Source organism: Salmo trutta, unplaced genomic scaffold, assembly GCF_901001165.1.
Source record: "Salmo trutta unplaced genomic scaffold, fSalTru1.1, whole genome shotgun sequence".
NCBI lineage: Eukaryota > Metazoa > Chordata > Actinopteri > Salmoniformes > Salmonidae > Salmo > Salmo trutta.
In genome coordinates, this window is record NW_021822911.1 from 10,198,142 (window position 1) to 10,204,355 (window position 6,214).

Genomic DNA, 6,214 nt, shown 5'->3' on the forward strand with positions numbered 1-6,214 from the left:
ACTACCCACAACCCCCTCCTACTGCAGTACAAACAGGAGGAGGTAGGACTACACTACCCACAACCCCCTCCTACTGCAGTACGTACAGGAGGAGGTAGGACTACACTACCCACAACCCCCTCCTACTGCAGTACATACAGGAGGTAGGACTACACTACCCACAACCCCCTCCTACTGCAGTATCTACAGGAGGAGGTAGGACTACACTACCCACAACCCCTCCTACTGCAGTACATACAGGAGGAGGTAGGACTACACTACCCACAACCCCCTCCTACTGCAGTACATCCAGGAGGAGGTAGGATTACACTACCCACAACCCCCTCCTACTGCAGTATGTACAGGAGGAGGTAGGACTACACTACCCACAACCACAGTTCCCTAAAGGCAGGGTTGGGTAGGTTAGTACCCTGTTAGAGGGTTGGGTAGGTTAGTACCCCGTTAGAGGGTTGGGTAGGTTAGTACCCTGTTAGAGGGTTGGGTAGGTTAGTACCCTGTTAGAGGGTTGGGTAGGTTAGTACCCTGTTAGAGGGTTGGGTAGGTTAGTACCCTGTTAGAGGGTTGGGTAGGTTAGTAGCCTGTTAGAGGGTTGGGTAGGTTAGTAGCCTGTTAGAGGGTTGGGTAGGTTAGTACCCTGTTAGAGGGTTGGGTAGGTTAGTACCCCGTTAGAGGGTTGGGTACGTTAGTACCCCGTTAGAGGGTTGGGTAGGTTAGTACCCCGTTAGAGGGTTGGGTAGGTTAGTACCCCGTTAGAGGGTTGGGTACGTTAGTACCCCGTTAGAGGGTTGGGTGGGTTAGTACCCCGTTAGAGGGTTTGGTGGGTTAGTACCCCGTTAGAGGGTTGGGTAGGTTAGTACCCCGTTAGAGGGTTGGGTAGGTTAGTACCCCGTTAGAGGGTTGGGTAGGTTAGTACCCCGTTAGAGGGTTGGGTAGGTTAGTACCCCGTTAGAGGGTTGGGTAGGTTAGTACCCCGTTAGAGGGTTGGGTAGGTTAGTACCCAGTTAGAGGGTTGGGTAGGTTAGTACCCAATTAGGGGGTTGGGTAGGTTAGTACCCTGTTAGAGGGTTGGGTAGGTTAGTACCCTGTTAGAGGGTTGGGTAGGTTAGTACCCTGTTAGAGGGTTGGGTAGGTTAGTACCCTGTTAGAGGGTTGGGTAGGTTAGTACCCTGTTAGAGGGTTGGGTAGGTTAGTACCCCGTTAGAGGGTTGGGTAGGTTAGTACCCCGTTAGAGGGTTGGGTAGGTTAGTACCCCGTTAGAGGGTTGGGTAGGTTAGTACCCCGTTAGAGGGTTGGGTAGGTTAGTACCCCGTTAGAGGGTTGGGTAGGTAGTACCTTTAGAGGGGTTGGGTAGGTAGTACCCTGTTAGGGGGTTGGGTAGGTTAGTACCCCGTTAGAGGGTTGGGTAGGTTAGTACCCCGTTAGAGGGTTGGGTAGGTTAGTACCCTGTCCTCAGGACCTTTACCATAATCTATCAGTCTCTGTGTGTGTGTGTGTGTGTGTGTGTGTGTGTGTGTGTGTGTGTGTGTGTGTGTGTGTGTGTGTGTGTGTCAGGATGACATCATCGATGATGCGGTGGGTTTCGTGGCGGCAGCGGAGATGCTGAGGGAGAGGGGGGCGGGGACGATCATCGCCGTGGAAACGCACGCCATCCTGTCCGCGGACGCTCCCAGGATCCTCCAGGAGTCAGTCATTAGTCAGAGAGGAGAGGAGGTACCCCCTGTATATAGCCTCATTACTACCTGGTACCCCCTCTATATAACCTCATTACTACCCGGTACCCCCTGTATTTAGCCTCATTACTACCTGGTACCCCCTGTATATAGCCTCATTACTACCTGGTACCCCCTGTATATAACCTCATTACTACCCGGTACCCCCTGTATATAGCCTCATTACTACCTGGTACCCCCTGTATATAGCCTCATTACTACCTGGTACCCCCTGTATTTAGCCTCATTACTACCTGGTACCCCCTGTATATAACCTCATTACTACCTGGTACCCCCTGTATATGTGACAGGTTACAGGAAATACTCATAGCCTGTTATACATTAAAAAGTATTAGTAAGTTCATAGTATGTGAGGATCTTAAAACATCTAAGGTTAAAAAGATCATGCATTCTGTATTAGTTGATAGAGATGGATAACATTCATATAATTGTGTTAAAAAGTTAAAAATCCATCAAGCGTACAAAAGGTAAGAATTGTAAAAGGAATGTGTAAACCGTTATATTGATTACTTTATTTTGTGGTGCCTAATTGAAGGGGAAAAATGTTAATCTGTGATCCACTAAATGCTCTTTAATCCACGAGCCTGAGATCGATTGCTCTGGTCTTCACCCAAGTTCGCGGGGAAATCGCGGTCTTTTCCTCATTACAGTAAAAGTTCTCGTTGAGGAAACAATACCGTATCACTCTCGTGATTATTTCTCCCCTTTTCCAGGTACGTTATTGATGATAAAACAGAGTCATTTAAATGTAATAACTCGCTAACATGTCAAGAGTGTTTAAGGTGTGTCTTAGTAACATCTTGAGGAAGTTGAGTTAAGTTTGCAGAGTAATATGAGCCCTGCTCGGTTGCAGCGAAGGCTTCGTACTGAGAGTAGCTGCCATTTTATGTCGATCGTCAATGAACATGTGAATGAACATGTGCGTTGCTAATAAGATATGTTGCGGTGTTATTTGTATAATGGTTTTTCAAACACTTTGTTGACTGTAGATAAATTAAGTTATGGTTTACTGAGTTAAAGCTTTGTGCTTGACAGTTACATTGAAATGAGTGTATGTTTCAGTGAATTACAGAGTATACTGTTGTGACTTGAATAAGCCTTGTACCCTACAACACTAGCTCTTTTCTGTAGATCTGTTGTTTTGTAAAATGTGTTACTTTGGTAAAATGATTTGCAGTAAAAGTTCTCAGTGAGGAAATAATACCGTATCACTCTCGTGATTATTTCTCCCCTTTTTCAGGGGCCAAAGCCTCATTAGATATCGGTCGTCCAGAACAACTAGCCAAAGCCTCATTAGATATCGGTCGTCCAGAACAACTAGCCAAAGCCTTATTAGATATCGGTCGTCCAGAACAACTAGCCAAAGCCTCATTAGATATCGGTCGTCCAGAACAACTAGCCAAAGCCTCATTAGATATCGGTCGTCCAGAACAACTAGCCAAAGCCTCATTAGATATCGGTCGTCCAGAAACAACTAGCCAAAGCCTCATTAGATAATCGGTCGTCCAGAACAACTAGCCAAGCCTCATTAGATATCGGTCGTCCAGAACAACTAGCCAAAGCCTCATTAGATATCGGTCGTCCAGAACAACTAGCCAAAGCCTCATTAGATATCGGTCGTCCAGAACAACTAGCCAAAGCCTTATTAGATATCGGTCGTCCAGAACAACTAGCCAAAGCCTCATTAGATATCCGGTTCGTCCAGAACAACTAGCCAAAGCCTCATTAGATTATCGGGGTCGTCCAGAACAACACTAGCCAAAGCCCTCATTAGATATCGGTACGTCCAGAACAACTAGCCAAAGCCTTATATTAGATATCGGTCGTCCAGAAACAACTAGCCAAAGCCTGCATTAGATTATCGGTCGTCCATAACAAACTAGCCAAGCCCATAGATATCGGTCCGTCCAGAAACAACTAGCCAAAGCCTCATTAGATATCGGTCGTCCAGAACAACTAGCCCAAGCCTGGTCAGTAGATATAGCGGTCCGTTACCAGAACAACTAGCCAAAGCCTCATTAGATATCTGGGGTCGTACCAGAGACAACTAGCCATAAGCCAGCATTAGATATCGGTATCGTTCCGAGAACAACTAGCCAAAAAAGCCTCATTAGATATCGGCGTCGTCAGAACGAACTAGCCAAAGCCTCACTTAGATATCGGTGCGTCCAGAACAACATAGCCAAAGCCTCATTAGAATATCGGTCGTCCAGAACAACTAGCAAAGCCTCATTAGATATCGGTCGTCCAGAACAACTAGCCAAAAGCCTCATTAGATATCGGTCGTCCAGAACAACTAGCCAAAGCCTCATTAGATATCGGTCGTCCAGAACCAAACTAGCCAAAGCCTCATTAGATATCGGTCGTCCAGAACAACTAGCCCAAAGCCTCATTAATACGGGTCAGAACAACTAGCCAAAGCCTCCTTAGATATCGGTCGTCCAGAACAACTAGCCAAAGCCTCATTAGATATCGGTCGTCAGAACAACTAGCCAAAGCCTCATTAGATATCGGTCGTCCAGAACAACTAGCCAAAAGCCTCATTAGATATCGGTCGTCCAGAACAACTAGCCAACGCCCTCATAGATATCGGTCGTTCCAGAACAACTAGCCAAAGCCTAATTAGATATCGGTCGTCCAGAACAACTAGCCAAAAGCCTCATTAGATACTCGGTCGTCCAGAACAACTAGGCCAAAGCCTCATTAGATATCGGTCGTCCAGAACAACTAGCCAAAGCCTCATTAGATATCGGTCGTCCAGAACAACTAGCCAAAGCCTCATTAGATATCGGTCGTCCAGAACAACTAGCCAAAGCCTCATAGATATCGGTCGTCCAGAACAACTAGCCAAAGCCTCCATTAGATATCGGTCGTCCAGAACAACTAGCCAAAGCCTCATTAGATATCGGTCGTCCAGAACAACTAGCCAACGCCTCATTAGATATCGGTCGTCCAGAACAACTAGCCAAAGCCTCATTAGATATCGGTCGTCCAGAACAAAGTAGCCAAAGCCTCATTAGATATCGGTCGTCCAGAACAACTAGCCAAAGCCTCATTAGATATCGGTCGTCCAGAACAACTAGCCAAAGCCTCATTAGATATCGGTCGTCCAGAACAACTAGCCAAAGCCTCATTAGATATCGGTCGTCCAGAACAACTAGCCAAAGCCTCATTAGATCGGACGTCCAGAACAACTACCAAAGCATCATTAGATATCGGTCGTCCAGAACAACTAGCCAAGCCTCATTAGATATCGGTCGTCCAGAACAACTAGCCAAAGCCTCATTAGATATCGGTCGTCCAGAACAACTAGCCAAAGCCTCATTAGATATCGGTCGTCCAGAACAACTAGCCAAAGCCTCATTAGATATCGGTCGTCCAGAACAACTAGCCAAAGCCTCATTAGATATCGGTCGTCCAGAACAACTAGCCAAAGCCTCATTAGATATCGGTCGTCCAGAACAACTAGCCACAAAGCCTCATAGATATCGGTCGTCCAGAACAACTAGCCAAAGCCTCATTAGATAATCGGTAGTCCAGAACAACTAGCCAAGCTCATTAGATACTCGGTCGTCCAGAACAACTAGCCAAAGCCTCATAGATATCGAGTCGTCCAGAACAACTAGCCCAAAGCACTCATTAGATATCGGTCGTCCAGAACAACTAGCCAAAGCTCATTAGATATCGGTCGTCCAGAACAACTAGCCAAAGCCTCATAGATATCGGTCGTCCAGAACAAATAGCCAACGCCTCATTAGATATCGGTCGTCCAGAACAACTAGCCAAAGCCTCATTAGATATCGGTCGTCCAGAACAACTAGCCAAAGCCTCATTAGATATCGGTCGTCCAGAACAACTAGCCAAAGCCTCATTAGATATCGGTCGTCCAGAACAACTAGCAAAGCCTCATTAGATATCGGTCGTCCAGACCAACTAGCCAAAGCATCATTAGAATCGGTCTGTCCCAGAACAACTAGCCAAAGCCTCATTAGATATCGGTCGTCCAGAACCAACTAGCCAAAGCCTCATTAGATATCGGTCGTCCAGAACAACTAGCCAAAGCCTCATTAGATATCGGTCGTCCAGAACAACTAGCCAAAGCCTCATTAGGTATCGGTCGTCCAGAACAACTAGCCAAAGCCTCATTAGGTATCGGTCGTCCAGAACAACTAGCCAAAGCCTCATTAGATATCGGTCGTCCAGAACAACTAGCCAAAGCCTCATTAGATATCGGTCGTCCAGAACAACTAGCCAAAGCCTCATTAGATATCGGTCGTCCAGAACAACTAGCCAAAGCCTCATTAGATATCGGTCGTCCAGAACAACTAGCCAAAGCCTCATTAGATATCGGTCGTCCAGAACAACTAGCCAAAGCTCATTAGATATCGGTCGTCCAGAACAACTAGCCAAAGCCTCATTAGATATCGGTCGTCCAGAACAACTAGCCAAAGCCTCATTAGATATCGGTCGTCCAGAACAACTAG